Raw genomic sequence first — 18,230 nt, 5'->3', positions numbered from 1 at the left:
TGTATCAGATATTCGAATTTGAAATGACAGGTATTGTCAGATGCACACCGTAGTAGATTCAGTATTATTCTGGTAACAGGAAATGTGTGATAATTCGAATAGACAGGTTTGATATAAACAGATGAAATCAGTTATATCAGAATTTGTATTGAAATGTCTAAATCGCTGACAGATGAAGACAAAAAGATAGAAACTTTTAGATTACTAATCTTGATTATTGATTTCTAAATAGAAATGGGAGTACATTTCTATGGATTGTGTGATGACACTACGGCAATCTTGTCAAGATAGTGATTGTGATTGAACGGTTGTTCAAATCTGTATATGTTATATTATACAGGAAGAGGTATAGACATAACCAGATGATGGGGATTTATGTCAGAAACGGAGACAGATTTTATGAAATGCCAAAATTAATTATGTCAGACTGTGATTTTCGTTTGATTTTGTACTTTTGGCAGAATGTATATCATGAACTTTGATCTATGATTTATAGATTGGAGGATAGTAGGAGTAAACTATCCGGATACTGGAGAATACCCAGGAACTATAGTGCTGGATTTTAGCACTAGTTGACATGATTCATTGTCACTTGTGAATTATTGTACAATAATAGCTATCAGATGAATATCGAAATAGCTTTAGTCGAGGTATTGTACAACGAGAACTGCGGATTTCCTTCGTATGGGAATGATATTACGGTGATACCTGAGATTGGATTTGATAAGATCAGAAATCTGATAAAGAAAATGAAACTGATTCAGAAGAAAATAAGAATAGCTCGGAAATTGATATGAACTATGCTAACGTCGAGCGATGACTGTTGGGATTTGAAGCCGAAGATTAAATATATTTTTGACTAGGATTAACAAATTTGGTAGCAGATGTCAATACTGATTTGTTATGAACTGGTGATTGGCATATACGGATGTTGTATAGCCATTGTTCTGAGATTGATTTTATCACGAGTGATTTCGTTGATACGAAGTTATTGTAGTTATATATCTCCTTCTTCAATCCGATTTGGTATCTGATATGATTACCATGATATATGAGTTGTGATTACCTGTGATTTCGAGGACGAAATCATGTCTTAGAGGGGGAGAATTGTAAGACCCGAGATGTTATCATTGTTGTGAGACCCCGAAAATAAAATCGTATTGATGGTTTTTTTTTGTAATTAAGTGGAAAAATACTTAATTTAAATGGGATGGCATTTTTGTAATTATTGAATGACATTGCTGGATGGCATTTTCGTAATTTTGGGATGGCAATGGCATTTTCGTAATTATGGGATGTCAATGGCATTTTCGTAAATATTGGATGGCATTTTCGTAAATTTTTAGAAAATGGGCAAAAGTTTGGAGAGGTTGCCACGTTGATTCTCATGCAAAGTTGATATATATATTTATGTATTTGACTTCGAATTCAGAGACAAAGACACGAAATTCCTCTGCAAATTCTCCCAACTTCATTTCGATCGAAAATTTGATTTGGTTATCAGAAATTAAATCCAGACGTAGTACGGTATTCCTCTAGTCGACAGCTATTACTGGACGTAAGTTTTATTGATTTCTGGTATCATTTAAAATTATGATATCGTCAGAATTGAATGGAACTCATATATGATGTTCTTGACATGTTAGACATCGTAGAATCGAAGTCAGATTAAGAAACAGACTGATTATGGAATTGTTATGAATTTTCTGGAGTATATTGATTTATACTGGACAGATTTGAATTGTGACGGGATTACGGATTGTATTGGATATGAGTTATAGATTTTAACTGTTATCTGGTGAATTGGTAGTGACGGGGATATTAAAATTGTACCGTTATACCGTTGATTTTGAATTAAATTCAGATTGATCAGATTGTTATGGAATTGACTCGTATATTGATATGAGATTATTGATATTGTCAGTACCAGACAGATTGTGAGTTAAGGACTTTGACTGAGCCAGAAACCGACGAAAGAAAGGTATAAGTCAATGTGATATTGGGAGATGGACTTGAGTCAGTTTAGACTTGGGTTTCCCTAAATCACATACTTTACTTTATTGCATTGATATTTGCATTGAGTTGATTGATATACTTGTTCTCTTGATTTTAGACAGCAGGTGTTAGACGAGTAGTCTTATGACAGAAGTGCCGTTAGTGGTGGGATCACCACGGGCACATTGCACGATGTCATAAGATTGTGTATTGGCGGTTGTGCCAAAGACTGTCACTGGATGTTTGGCTATCGATGTGGATAGGATGGTGGCTTTTTCTATTACTGTTAATCAGTATTGTATCGATGTGGATAGATTAGTAGCTCTTCTATTACTGTTAATCGATGTCATATCGATGTGGATAGAATTAGAGTTGCTTCTATTACTGTGAATCGGTACTATATTGATGTGGATAGAATAATAGCTTCCTCTATTACTGGTAATCGATACCGTATCGATATGAATAGAACTGGAGTCTTTTCTATTATTGTTGATCGATACCATATCGGCGTGGATAGAACTGGAGTCTTTTCTATTACTGTTAGTCGATATATGCATGCCAACTTCTGGAATCGGGATCCCTAGACTAGGATTGAGTCTAGTCTGAATGATGTAGCTACGAGTATTGTCGACAGTTTGATATTGATTATGTTTCAGACTTTGTTACATATATCTGTTACCTGATTACATGCTTTATATTGTTTATATGATTGCATGTTTCGTTGATTTATACTGGGAGTATATTCTCACCGGTTTATCCGGCTGTTGTCTTGTCTGTATGTGTACTTGACAACAGGTGGGACAGGATCAGGGTCCAGGAGATGAAGAGAGAGATCGTGATTAGAGTGGTGGCACGGGACTTGGACTAGAGATGGGGTTGAACACTTGATAGTAGTTGTCAAACCCTAGTTTGAATAAATGTTTGTAATACAGGACTTGTATTTTATATACTGATATGTATATATGGTTTGATTTCACTACGTTCCGCATTTTAAAAAGAAAAAAAAAATTAGACCCTGTTTTTAATTGATTAATTAGTCCCAATTATGATTAAGAACTTGATTAGCGTCCGGGTCCCCACAGAGAGTGTGGCGCCCGAGCGGTGATTCTTGACCGCCCGAGCGCCAATGCGCCATAGGAAATGTTCGGGCAGAATGTGTGGCGCCCGGGCGGTAGGTTTTAACCGCCCGAGCGCCAAGGTGTAGTACGCCGAGCGTTGGACAGAGGAGGTCGCGCTCGAGCGGTAATTTATTACCGCCCGAGCGCGAGGCATGCAATCAGAAAATGTGCCGGGTGGCTGGATGCATGTACGAGGTGTATATATATATATATACATTTGTTAAGAATAGAAAAACGGGAAATCGAGGAAACGCTATCAAATTTGGTTCTTGAATCTTAGGATCGAGATTGTGCGAAATCCGTCCGTCTGAATTGTAATCTGACTTCAGTATTGCAATCCTATCAGCGTATGCTACACTTTGACGTAAGTTTTGCTACGTTTTGACATGCTTTGAAATTATGCTATTGTCAGAATTGAATATGATTCATATATGATGTTCTTGACATGTTAGACATCGTAGAATCGAAGTCAGATTAAGAAATAGACTGATTATGGAATTGTTATGAATTTCTGATTATAATCGGTTGATACCGGACATATTTGAATTGTGGCGGGATTATGGATTGTATTGGATATGAGTTATGGATTGTAACTGTTATCTGGTGTATTGGTATTGACGGGGATATTGGAATTGTACCGTTATACCGTTGATTTTGAATTAAATCCAGATTGATCAGATTGTTATGGAATTGACTAGTATATTGATATGAGATTATTGATATTGTCAGTACCAGACAGATTGTGAGTTCAGGACTTCGACTGAGCCAGAAACCGACGAAAGAAAGGTATAAGTCAATGTGGTATTGGGAGATGGACTTGAGTCGGTTTAGAATTGGGTTTCCCTAAATCACATACTTTACTTTATTGCATTGATTGATTGATATACTTGTTTTCTTGAGTTATAGATTACAGGTATTAGAAGAGTAATCTTATGACAGAAGTGCCGTTAGTGGTGGGATCACCACGGGCACATTGCACGATGTCATAAGATGGTGTATTGGCGGATGTGCCAAAGACTGTCACTGGATATTTGGCTATCGATGTGGATAGGATGGTGGCTTTTTCTATTACTGTTAATCAGTATTGTATCGATGTGGATAGATTAGTAGCTCTTCTATTACTGTTAATCGATGTCATATCGATGTGGATAGAATTAGAGTTGCTTCTATTACTGTTAATCGGTACTATATTGATGTGGATAGAATAATAGCTTCCTCTATTACTGGTAATCGATACCGTATCGATGTGAATAGAACTGAAGTCTTTTCTATTACTGTTGATCGATACCATATCGGCGTGGATAGAACTGGAGTCTTTTCTATTACTGTTAGTCGATATATGCATGCCAACTTTTAGAATCGGGATCCCTAGACTAGGATTGAGTCTAGTCTGAATGATGTAGTTACGAGTATTGTTGACAGTTTGATATTGATTATGTTTCAGACTTTGTTACATATATCTGTTACCTGATTACATGCTTTATATTGTTTATATGATTGCATGTTTCATTGATTTATACTGGGAGTATATTCTCACCGGAGTTATCCGGCTGTTGTCTTGTCTGTATGTGTACTTGACAACAGGTGGGACAGGATCAGGGTCCAGAAGATGAAGAGAGAGATCGTGATTAGAGTGGTGGCACCGGACTTGGACTAGAGATAGGGTTGAACACTTGATAGTAGTTGTCAAACCCTAGTTTGAATAAATGTGTTTTATTACAGGACTTGTATTTTATATACTGATATGTATATATGTTTTAATTTCACTACGTTCCGCATTTAAAAAAAAAAATTTTAGACCCTGTTTTATAATTGATTAATTAGTCCCAAAGATGATTAAGAACTTGATTAGCATCCGAGTCCCCACAACAGGTGGTATCAGAGCGATAGATTCCTTAGACTGAGATAGAAGCTAGTGAGCGGGGTAGATTAATTTTCTTTCCTGCTTTTGATTGCTAGCATGATTTCTGTTTTAATATATGCTAATTGAATTATCTGATACTGATATGGTATTGTATATTATTGGAATGGATCAGCTGTAAGATGATCCGAGGAGGCTTGAAACTTGATTATTGTTGGAATTGCTAACCCTTTTGGTTATCAGATATGCCTCCGAGAAGAATGCCAGAACAGGGGAGTACCTCAAATCCTCCCATGGATGTGACACCTACAGCAATGGAGAAATTGCTGAAAAGATTTCAGTCATTCCATCCACCGACTTTGAAAGGAACGGAGAATTCCGTGGAATGTGAAAGTTGGTTGGACGATATTGAATCGTTGTTCGAATCTTTGGAATATACTGAGGAAAAGAGGGTGAAACTGATCGGACACCAGATGCATGACGTTGCTAAACACTGATGGAACACGACAAAACGGGCTTTGGAATTACGAGGTACGGCCATTACCTGGAATGTGTTTAAGACTGAATTTTATCTACGGTTCTTTCCAGTTTCATATAGGAAGGACAAGGGAGCCGAGTTTGCAAACTTGAAACAAGGCCAGTTAAACATTGAGGATTATGTGGCTAAGTTCTCTACTCTGCTCCGATTTGCCCCTCATGTGACTGGGAGTGATGAGGCCGTTGCAGACCAGTTCATAAATGGTCTAAATCCTGAAATCTTTACCTTGGTGAATACCGGAAGGCCAAACAATTTTATCGATGCCTTGAACCGAGCCAAGGGAGCCGAAGCCGGTTTAATGAGACAAAGAGAGGCCTCGTTTGTGCCTTCAGCACCGAGATCACAGCTGCCTCCACCAGCTCCCCGATTTGAGAGCGGCGGTGGAAGTGGGAAGAAAGACTTCCTGAAAGCTAAGGGGAAGAAATTCAAGAAAGCTGGAAGTAGTTCATCCAGTTCGAGTGGCTCTAGACAGACTGGTCAGGGCCAGAGTTACACAGGACCCTACTGTAGCACTTGTGGAGGGAAGCATTCCACCGAGCAGTGCAGAGGAGTGTTCGGCAATTGCCGCATCTGTAAACAGCATGGACACTTTGCCCGAGTGTCTCCACAGCGTGATGCCCAGGGAGTCTAGGCCGCTGAGTCATCTGGATCAGTGGCTCAGACAGGAAGACGATCTTCTGCCGTTCATTCCTTTCAGCCAACACCGTCTACTCAGTCACAGCAGAGGCCAGGAGGGAGCCAGACAGCGAGCCAGCCTCCTCGACAGCAGGCCCGACTATTCGCTTTGACTGAGGAGCAAGCACATGATGCACCTGATGATGTCGTGGCAGGTAACTGTTTTATTTCTGGTTATCCTGCATATGTGCTGATTGACACTGGTGCATCGCATACTTTTATTTCTGAGAGGTTTGCATTGAGTCATGCGTTACCTATTGAGTCATTGTCTGTGGTAGTGTCTGTTTCTTCTCCGTTAGGAATAGGTTTGATATCAGTGAAATCTGTGAAACCTTGTAGACTGCAGTACGATGGACATACGATTGAGCTAGACTGTATTGTGCTTGGTTTATCTGATTTTGATTGCATTATCGGTATCGATATATTGGCCAAGTATCGAGCTACAGTCGATTGTTTTCACAAGATTGTTCGATTCAGACCTGAAATAGCTGAGGAGTGGAAATTTTATGGTAAAGGTTCTCGTTCTAGAATTCCTTTGATATCTGCAATGAATATGACTCGATTGTTGCAGAAAGGAGCGGATGGATTCCTGGTATATTCAGTTGACTTACTGAAATCGAGCCCATCATTGGCGGATTTGCCAATGGTGTGTGAGTTTGCTGATGTCTTTCCAGATGAGATTCCTGGATTGCCTCCGATTCGAGAGATAGACTTCAGCATTGAGTTAATGCCAGGAACAGTTCCGATTTCGAGAACTCCATACCGGATGGCACCGATCGAGTTAAAAGAGTTGAAAGAACAGTTGGAGGATTTACTGGCCAAGGGTTTTACATTAGACCTAGTGTATCTCTTTGGGGTGCTCCAGTACTGTTCGTAAGGAAGAAAGATGGGTCGATGAGACTTTGTATCGACTATAGGCAATTGAACAAAGCAACAATAAAGAATAAATATCCGTTGCCACGGATTGACGATTTGTTTGATCAATTGCAAGGTTCATCTGTGTATTCCAAGATTGACTTGAGATCGGGATACTATCAATTGAGAGTCAGGGAGTCTGATATCTCAAAGACTGCATTTAGAACCAGGTTTGGACATTATGAATTTATTGTCATGCCTTTCGGTTTGACTAATGAACCGGCGGTATTTATGGGATTGATGAACCGCGTCTTTCAGAAATACTTGGATGATTTTGTTATCATATTCATTGATGATATATTGATATATTCAAAGAATATGATTGAGCATGCTAATCATCTGAGGACTATGTTGAGCACTTTGAGGACGGAGAAACTGTATGCTAAACTGTCGAAATGCGAGTTCTGGTTGAAACATGTGATATATCTGGGACATATTATATCAGGAGACGGGATATCTGTTGATCCCAGCAAGGTTGAGGCAGTGATTTCTTGTCCAAGACCGATATCTGTACCAGAGATTCGCAGCTTTATGGGTTTGGTAGGATATTATCGCCGATTCATTAAAGATTTTTCGAGTATTGCCAAACCGATTACACAGTTGACTCAGAAGAATGCTCTATTTGTGTGGACAGAAGACTGTGAATCCAGTTTTCTTGAATTGAAAAAGAGGTTGACCAGTGCGCCTGTGTTGACGATTCCTTCAGGCACTGGTGGATTTGTCGTTTATTGTGATGCATCTCACTGAGGATTGGGTTGTGTATTGAGGCAGCAGGGGCATGTGATTGCTTATGCCTCGAGACAGCTGAAACCCCATGAAACTCGTTACCCAATTCATGATCTTGAATTGGCAGCCATAGTCTTTGCTTTTAAAATATGGCGGCATTACCTCTACGGTGAGAAATTCGAAATCTATTCTGATCATAAAAGCTTAAAATATCTGTTTTCGCAATCAGAGCTGAATATGAGACAGCGGAGATGGCTGGATTTACTGAAAGACTTTGATTGTGAAATCAAATATTATCCAGGGAAGTCCAATGCAGCAGCAGATGCGCTGAGTCGAAAGGTATGTGCACTATCCTTATCGACGATAGGTGTTTCGAATCTGATAGAAGACTGCTGTTTGTCTGGATTAGCTTTTGAAACAGATTGTCAGCCTCTGAGATTATGTGCGATTCGAGCTGAACCGGAATTGATATTGAGAATCAAAGAGGCACAAAAAGTTGATCAGAACGTACAGAATTCGATTGCAATGGTCAGAACTGGTCATCGATCGGAATATCAGGTGAGAAATGGTGTTTTGTATGTAAATAATCGTCTGGTTGTGCCGAATGTCTCGGATTTAAGACAGAGAATACTGACAGAAGCGCACAACAGTCGTTTTAGCGTTCATCCTGGTAGCAGGAAAACGTACAATGATTTAAAGGCACAGTATTGGTGGAAACAAATGAAATCTGATGTGACTGAATTTGTAGCCAAGTGTCTGAATTGCCAACAGGTGAAGGCTGAACGAAAGAAACCAGGAGGATTGTTACAGAGTTTGTCTATTCCTGAATGGAAATGGGATCACATTTCCATGGACTTTGTGACACAGTTGCCACGTTCCTCCCGAGGTTATGATGCGATTTGGGTCGTGATTGATCGATTGATCAAATCAGCATGCTTTATTCCATACAAGATGACATATAGATATGATCAGATGGCCAATATCTATGTCAAGGAAGTGGTGAGACTGCACGGAGTGCCAAAGTCGATTGTTTCAGACCGTGATCCTCTGTTTACTTCGCACTTCTGGCAGAGTTTGCAGCAAGCTCTCGGAACGAAGCTACATCTGAGTACCGCATATCATCCACAAACTGACGGACAGTCAGAACGGACGATCCAGACATTGGAAGATATGCTGAGAGCTGTAGTACTTGATTTTAGTACTAACTGGCAAGATACATTGCCACTTTGCGAATTTTCGTACAATAACAGCTATCAAACGAGTATTGAGATGGCTCCATTTGAAGCGTTGTACGGAAAGAAATGCAGATCCCCTCTTTATTGGGATGATATCTCTGAAGTTCCTGAGACTGGACCTGATATGATCAGAGATATGACCGAAAAAGTGAAATTGATTCAGAAGAAAATGAAGGCAGCCCAGGATAGACAAGCCAAATATGCCAACCTCAGACGACGACCGTTGGTATTTGAGGTAGGACACCGAGTATTCCTAAAGATTTCTCCTTTTAGAGGTGTTGTCAGATTTGGCAAGAAAGGGAAGTTGTCTCCACGATACGTCGGTCCTTATGAAATTCTCGAAAAGATAGGAGATCGTGCCTATCGACTTGCTTTGCCGCCTTCATTGTCAGGAATACATGATGTGTTTCATGTATCGATGCTGCGGAAATATCTCCTTGATGACTCGCACGTGATTCAGCCAGACGAGACTGAGCTGGATGAGACATTGAGTTATGTCGAGAAACCGATCCGGATTATTGATCGTAAAGAGAAACAGCTCAGAACAAAGACGATTCCTTTGGTGAAAGTTCAATGGACTCGTGATGGCGTGGAAGAAGCTACGTGGGAGACTGAATCTGATATGAGACAAGAATTCCCAGCATTATTTCACTAATGTAAATTTCGAATACATTTCTGTATATACTCCTTGTTGATATGATAGATTGCTTGTGATTTCGAGGACGAAATCGTATCTTAGGGGGGGAGAAATGTAATGCCCGGAAATTTAATCCTGGTAATCTGTAATTATTGAGTTATAAATTTGATATGATTATGAAAAGATTAATCTGGACACGAAAATAAGAGTACATCTGAAATTTGAGAAAGTGGGCAGAGAGTGTGGCGCCCGAGTGGTGATTCTTGACCGCCCGAGCGCCAATGCTCCATAGGAAATGTTCGGGCAGAATGTGTGGCGCCCGGGCGGTAGGTTTTAACCGCCCGGGCGCCAAGGTGTAGTACGCCGAGCGTTGGACAGAGGAGGTCGCGCTCGAGCGGTAATTTATTACCGCCCGAGCGCGAGGCATGCAATCAGAAAATGTGCCGGGTGGCTGGATGCATGTACGAGGTGTATATATATATATATACATTTGTTAAGAATAGAAAAACGGGAAATCGAGGAAACGCTATCAAATTTGGTTCTTGAATCTTAGGATCGAGATTGTGCGAAATCCGTCCGTCTGAATTGTAATCTGACTTCAGTATTGCAATCCTATCAGCGTATGCTACACTTTGACGTAAGTTTTGCTACGTTTTGACATGCTTTGAAATTATGCTATTGTCAGAATTGAATAGGATTCATATATGATGTTCTTGACATGTTAGACATCGTAGAATCGAAGTCAGATTAAGAAATAGACTGATTATGGAATTGTTATGAATTTCTGATTATAATCGGTTGATACCGGACATATTTGAATTGTGGCGGGATTATGGATTGTATTGGATATGAGTTATGGATTGTAACTGTTATCTGGTGTATTGGTATTGACGGGGATATTGGAATTGTACCGTTATACCGTTGATTTTGAATTAAATCCAGATTGATCAGATTGTTATGGAATTGACTAGTATATTGATATGAGATTATTGATATTGTCAGTACCAGACAGATTGTGAGTTCAGGACTTCGACTGAGCCAGAAACCGACGAAAGAAAGGTATAAGTCAATGTGGTATTGGGAGATGGACTTGAGTCGGTTTAGACTTGGGTTTCCCTAAATCACATACTTTACTTTATTGCATTGATTGATTGATATACTTGTTTTCTTGAGTTATAGATTACAGGTATTAGAAGAGTAATCTTATGACAGAAGTGCCGTTAGTGGTGGGATCACCACGGGCACATTGCACGATGTCATAAGATGGTGTATTGGCGGATGTGCCAAAGACTGTCACTGGATGTTTGGCTATCGATGTGGATAGGATGGTGGCTTTTTCTATTACTGTTAATCAGTATTGTATCGATGTGGATAGATTAGTAGCTCTTCTATTACTGTTAATCGATGTCATATCGATGTGGATAGAATTAGAGTTGCTTCTATTACTGTTAATCGGTACTATATTGATGTGGATAGAATAATAGCTTCCTCTATTACTGGTAATCGATACCGTATCGATGTGAATAGAACTGAAGTCTTTTCTATTACTGTTGATCGATACCATATCGGCGTGGATAAAACTGGAGTCTTTTCTATTACTATTAGTCGATATATGCATGCCAACTTCTGGAATCGGGATCCCTAGACTAGGATTGAGTCTAGTCTGAATGATGTAGTTACGAGTATTGTTGACAGTTTAATATTGATTATGTTTCAGACTTTGTTACATATATCTGTTACCTGATTACATGCTTTATATTGTTTATATGATTGCATGTTTCGTTGATTTATACTGGGAGTATATTCTCACCGGAGTTATCCGGCTGTTGTCTTGTCTGTATGTGTACTTGAAAACAGGTGGGACAGGATCAGGGTCCAGAAGATGAAGAGAGAGATCGTGATTAGAGTGGTGGCACCGGACTTGGACTAGAGATAGGGTTGAACACTTGATAGTAGTTGTCAAACCCTAGTTTGAATAAATGTGTTTTATTACAGGACTTGTATTTTATATACTGATATGTATATATGTTTTAATTTCACTACGTTCCGCATTTTAAAAAAAAAATTTTAGACCCTGTTTTATAATTGATTAATTAGTCCCAAAGATGATTAAGAACTTGATTAGCGTCCGGGTCCCCACACTAATAAAGGTAAAAAGAAAATTAATGATAAAGTTGAAAAAACTTATAAGAAAAGACATTTGTCTGATAAACAAAAAGATAAAAAGAAGAAAAGAAAAGAAAGCCGTGAATTACGGAAAGCTGAAAATTATAAAGCTAAAAATAAATTAATAATTTGTAGAAAATGTAAAAAGCCAGAACATTATGCTAATCAATGTTGGGCTAAAAACAAAATTAATAATTTAAAAATAGATGAAAATCTAAAAGAAACATTATTTAAAATAATAATAGATTCGAATAATAATTCTGATAGTTATACTGAGAATTCTTCAGAATCTTATAATTCAGAAGAAATTATAGATAATGAATCTGATATTTCAGATTTAGAAGAATGTAATAATTATATACAAGGAAAATCTTGTATAAATCCAATTGAGGATAATAATAATAATAAAAATGATGAGTTTTATAAACTTATGTCTCAATTTCAAGATTTAATATTAATGTTTTAACCAACAATAATATTTTAGAATTCCTTAAAATGATTAAGGATTTAATATTAAAATCTACAATTATTGATCAAATGGATAATACTGCTTCTACTAGCAATAATAATAATATTCTTGTTAAACAAGAACAAGCTTATTCTATGAAAGAAGTTAAAAATCTTTTACAGAAAAAATATAGTCAACAAAATCCAGTTACTATACAGGATTTAGTTAAAGAGATAGAAAATCTTAAAGAACAAATTAAAATTTTTGTCAACATAACAATAATGGTTTAAACTATCGTATTTCAGTCATTGAAAATAATAACTCAATTTCTGAAAGTTTTGAAAATATTCAAGATATTTCATTTCCTGACATTGATTCAAATCAAAAACATTTATCTGTTTTGAGTATGATAATATCTCAAAAATGGTATACTAAAATTACTTTATTAATTGATAATTCTGATAAGAAGAATTTTATTGCTATGATTGATAGTGGTGTAGATTTAAATGTTATACATGAAGGATTAATTCCTACAAAATATTTTCATAAGTGGTCGAGTTTGCTCCCCTCTATTCTCATCTTGTAAAAACCCTTCTGAATTATCAATAAAAGCTTCAAGTCTTCTGATAACAACTTTGTAAGTTTACTGTTTTTATTTTCTGTTTTTTATTTACTGTTTTTTAAATTTTTATATTTCAAAAATTAGCCTGAATGACAGGCTAAAGCATTCGTGCTCAATTATTAACTAACTATGCCATGATCTTTATTTATTTGTAACTTGGAATCAGATTGAGATAACAAAAGATTTATTTAAATTTTTAGAATTTAATGTAATATAAGAATCTTTGGTTAAAACATAAGTTTAAAAGATGAACCAGGAAATGGTGAACACAAGGTTTGAGTAGAACCAGAAAGATATAAATTCATGTTGTAGCCCTTCAGCCTGCTTAGCCGAGAAATGGCGTTTAAGGCGTTTATGGGTGATTTTTATGAATTTATGTTTTGAAGGGATTCTCAGTAAATCCTCTGTTGTTTAATTTCTTTGGTATATCTTTCGTAATTCCTTTATGTTTTGTAAAAGTTCCAAATAAGAATCTTATATTTATTTTTATTCTAGAGTTTAAATTTATCCTTTTCTTAGCTCAGTTTGAGTTGAAGATGGTATATAGACTGGAAACCAATAACCTCCATGTGTGCGAAAGCCGCCGAGGAAAAATTTGGTAAAACAATGCCACGTATCAAATTCCTCTTCGATTCCAAGCCTCAGATGGTATCATAATAATAAATGAGATTAAAAATAGTTAATATTATGTTATATAAGGGGCTGACGTGACGTTCAAGTGTAAAATGTCAAGTCTTGTCGATTTAAAATATCAAAACTGTCAAAAATGAAAAATATCGAACTAATATTTAATATTATAATATATAATATAGATATGATCAAATTTGCGAAGGACACAAATAAATTTAATTGCTTCTCAATAACGAATCTGGTATCCAAATTAAAATTTTCAACTTGAATTATTGTAGCAATATTAATGCCATTTAGGCATGCTAACCATTATCATCATTAATATTTTGAGGGTGCCATTGAGAAAATGGATTTAAAATTCTTGGATTTTGATTATAATTTTATTGTTAAAAATGAAATAATTGATCAAATCTTAAATTCATATATTACTTATTTACACATTAATTATACAAAATAGAATGTATTTCAAATGACACCATTATTAAGCAAGCATGAATTCACTACGTCAAACAACTAACATTTGAATGGTTTAACTCTTGAATATTTGGAATCAATCCACAAATTTCCCCCATCATTCTTAAATTCAAGAATCTTCTATCCTTGTACAATCCTCGAACTTTGCAGTGGGTATAACTTTAGTGTACATATCTGTCGGAATGTCTTCAGTCCCAATCTTTGATATGCCCACTTATCCCTCTTTCAATGTTCTTCTTGATGAAGTGTAGTTTCACATCCACATGCTTAGTCATCTATCTCATAAATCACTTGATTTCTTGCCAAGTGAATCGTACTTTGACTATCACAATATATTTCCCACTTGTAATGTTCAATCCCGAGCTTCCTTAAGAATCTCTTGATCGCTAAGTTCATTTACTGCTTCGATCAATGATATGAACTCAGCTTCAGTTGTGGAAAGTGTCACCACTGCTTGCAAGCTTGATCTCTAGCTTATTGCAGTCGCCAAAAAAGGTGAATATATAATTAGAAAGTGATTTCCTGTTGTCTTCCCCAGAAAAATTTGAATCACTGTATCCTCTGATTATGCCATTTGCTTCTCCATCTCCTGAGTCCAGTCCCCTATTTTTTGAGTCAAATCCTCCAAATCTCATGCTATAATTCATTGTTTCCTTCAAGTATCTTAGTCAATTATCTTTATGCCCACTTCACAGCCTCCAAATGAATCTTCCCAGGTTTTTACATAAATATGCTGATCACGCTTATTACATATGCCAAGTCAGGTCTTGTGCAAACCATGGCATACATAATAGATCCCACAACACTCGTATATGATATTTTATCCATATGATCCTCCACCTCTTCTGTTTTTCGTAATTGATCATTGGATAGCTTGAAATGAGATTTCATAGGTAAGGACTCCCTTAGCCTAAAAAATGCTGAATCTTTAAAGTACCTTCTTCTAAATAATCTCTCTATGCCCATCTCAAATTCTTGCTTTAATCCAGCCTAGGATTTTTACAGCTTCACTAATGCCCATCCCAAATTCTTGCTCTAATCCAGCCTTCAATCTTTGTATTTGTACATTATCCTGGATTGCAATCAAGATCTCATCTACGTATATCAACAAGTAGATGAGATTCTGATCGTGTTCATTCTTAAAATACACATAGAGATCTGAATGCACCTCTTGAATTTTTTAATTTCCATGAATACATTGAACTTCTTATTTCATTTCCTCGAGATTGCCTAAACCGTACACTAATTTCTTCAGCAAACATAATTTTTCTTCCTGATCATTACTCACAAATCCTTCAGGCTGCTCCATGAAGATTTTCTCATCCAAATCTCCATAGAGGAATGCAGTTTTAAAGTGAAGTTGATGCATTTCCAAGTTTTGTTATGCCACCAATGCCAGGAGATTCTAATTGATCCGTTCTTTACAACTGGTGAGTAAACTTCACCGAAAACCACTCATTCTTGTTGAAGGTATCCTCTTGCAACCAACCTCGCCTTATACCTGAGAAGGTTACTTGGATTTATACTTCTTTCTATAAATCCATCTCCAAGATATCAGTTCCTGCCCTTGAGTCCACCAACTCCCACGTTTTATTGACCTTTAAAGACATCATCTCCTCCTCCAATTCTTGTATCCATCTCAACTTATCCTTTCCTTGTACAACCTACACATAATTTATTGGTTCCCCTTGTTCCTCTTTTTTTTGCTACAGCCAAAGCATAAGAAATTATGTCAGCATAACCATACCTCTCAAGGGTTAGAAAATGTCTCATGGTCCTATCCCGGGCCAGATTATATTGTTTTGACTCCTCCAAGTTTTCAGTAGGGTAAGGGGACCCCCTTTGCTCCTCAATCCTTTGAGACAAGTTTTGTTCAGTCCTTTCAGTGGCTTGTGGTATTTCCCACTTAGTAGTCTCTTCTTTTTTTGAATTAGATGGAGTTTCTTTCAGGTCCTTCACTCCCTGCTTCCTCATCTCCATTTCATATTCTTTGAACACCACATCTTTGCTAATCAAGCACTTCTTGTATCCAGGATCAAGGCACCATTAGGCAAGATTCCAGCCTCTGTTGCCCAAAAAAATCCATATCTGCTGGAGTAATGAGTGGTTCATCGGTGTTGCTAGAAGATATCTTCAGAGAACTTACTCGACTTGGAGTTTCCTCCGAGTCCATAATTAAGAACTATTCCTTTGTTGAAAGCCAGGGAGAAAGACCCTAGATTAAGACAGGAAAACTTATCTAACAGGAACCCTATAGGGGCGAGAGAGGTGAACAGATGGATGTATTATATATATACTTTGTTAATCTTGAACACTTAGTTATATTATATATTATTTTTAATTTATATGTTTCAAAAAAAAATTATTTTTAATTTATAATTAAAACTAAGTGTTACATTTAATTTTTTAGAAAAATTAACTTTGCAATGTGAAATATAATCGATGGAAGGGTAACTGGGATTGAGTATTGTTTGTAGTCATGATTATGATTAGGGATGTAATCGAGTCGAGCCGAGTCGAACTCTTGAATGTTTGAGCTTGGTTCGTTTATAATCGAGTCGAGCTCGAGCTTTATTTAACGAATATATGCATGGCTCACAAGCTTATTCAAGCCTTTATCGAGCCTAAACAAGCTTAATAAATATGAATTATACATTTAAATTAATTAAAAAGTAAATTATATATTTAAAGAAAAATATATTATTCTTATTAAAATTTGTAAATTTATTATAATAAATAAATTTAATAGATTTTTCTATATATTTCATAAATAATATGAAAAATCAATAAATCAAATATCAAAACTATTATTTTTTTCCATCTAAAAGATTACTCATGAACTTATCAACGAACATGTTTACGAGCTAACGAGCCGAATACTGTAAAGCTTGAGATTGGTTTGTTTATCTTAACGAGCCTCATTAAACGAGCTCAAACGAGCTTTTATCGAATCGAGCTTCGAATAGCTCACAAATGGTTTGGTTCGTTTACATCCTTAATTATGATGGAATAGAAATCACACATATATATAAAGAAAGAAAGACTATGTCATATCGGGTGTGAGGACATTTAACTCTCAATAAATATTACCACGAAATTTGATTTTATAAATTAATTAGAACGGAACCATTTTAAAATTTTCATTTAACATGAGCCCAAAATCATTAATTGATTGTAATTTCAATACTTAAAATAGTTTGATTAAACATCTTGTTTACAACCATCAAATAATAAAAACGTCCACAAAATTAATTAAAGAAAAATAAATATATGCAAACATTTATAATTTCAAGGACATGTCCAGGTATATATATTTATAAATATATATTGGGATAGACACTATCAAATAATCTCAAGTGTGGTTCATTCCAGAAATATTATCTATAGTCTGCTAATGACTTGTGGTACTTGTCATTGTCCACACACAAGGAGAATAGTAGCCCTTCTTAGGAGTGAGCAAACTCCTCGTATGAAACAGTCATAATAAATACAAAATGTTTTTGTAAAATAATATATAATATGCAATGTATTTATGTCGTGAAGGTATCAGGCCAGTTGCTCATCCACTGAGCATGTATCAAAATCAATTGAATCGTTATCAAATCATCAAAGCTTAAGCAGGCACACCAACCTCAGTTAAGTATATGAGAATATTCATATGATAGTGTCAAAGCTTGAGCAGGCACACCAACCTCAGTTAAGTAAATGAGAATATTCATATGATAGTGTTAGAAACACGCCATCAAATCCCAAATATCAACCCATCAATCATAAAGGCCGCAAATGATTATATCTTTATGGGTCACATAATACCAAACATAATCATATCAAGGTATCTAAAGATTATAACTCAAAGTGTATATCATGCATCAATGTATGTATAAATGATATGTGTTACAAAATATTTATTTTATACATCAATATACCAATTATAAATGCTCGTGTGTCAAGTCAACTCAAGGAAGGCACGTAAACATATGTTTTCACTCAAATTAATCAATACTATATCAAATGACACTGATATTTGTCATATATATATATATACTATTACTCGATCACAACATACTATAATTTTTGCGGTCCAAATTTGATATCTTCGACCTCGTCGAAATCCAAGTATAGTAAAAGAATGTCATCCATACAACCAAGTCGATCTTATTCGTATAAATATGTAATTTAAAATTATATTA

At 36.3% G+C, this 18,230-nt stretch overlaps 1 long non-coding RNA gene across 1 annotated transcript; it reads right to left on the bottom strand.

Moving 5' to 3' along the window:
* Positions 1-14,010: 14,010 nt before the first annotated feature.
* LOC140812573 (uncharacterized) lies at positions 14,011-16,308 on the bottom strand. The gene is made up of 2 exons (XR_012113695.1): positions 15,284-16,308; positions 14,011-14,940 (listed from the first exon to the last, which is right to left on the bottom strand). It is a non-coding gene; the product is annotated as an uncharacterized lncRNA (long non-coding RNA).
* Positions 16,309-18,230: the final 1,922 nt, after the last annotated feature.

Source organism: Primulina eburnea, chromosome 14 (assembly GCF_022965805.1).
Source record: "Primulina eburnea isolate SZY01 chromosome 14, ASM2296580v1, whole genome shotgun sequence".
In the NCBI taxonomy this organism is placed as follows: Eukaryota; Viridiplantae; Streptophyta; class Magnoliopsida; order Lamiales; family Gesneriaceae; genus Primulina; species Primulina eburnea.
This window is presented reverse-complemented; position numbering and strand designations above follow the sequence as displayed.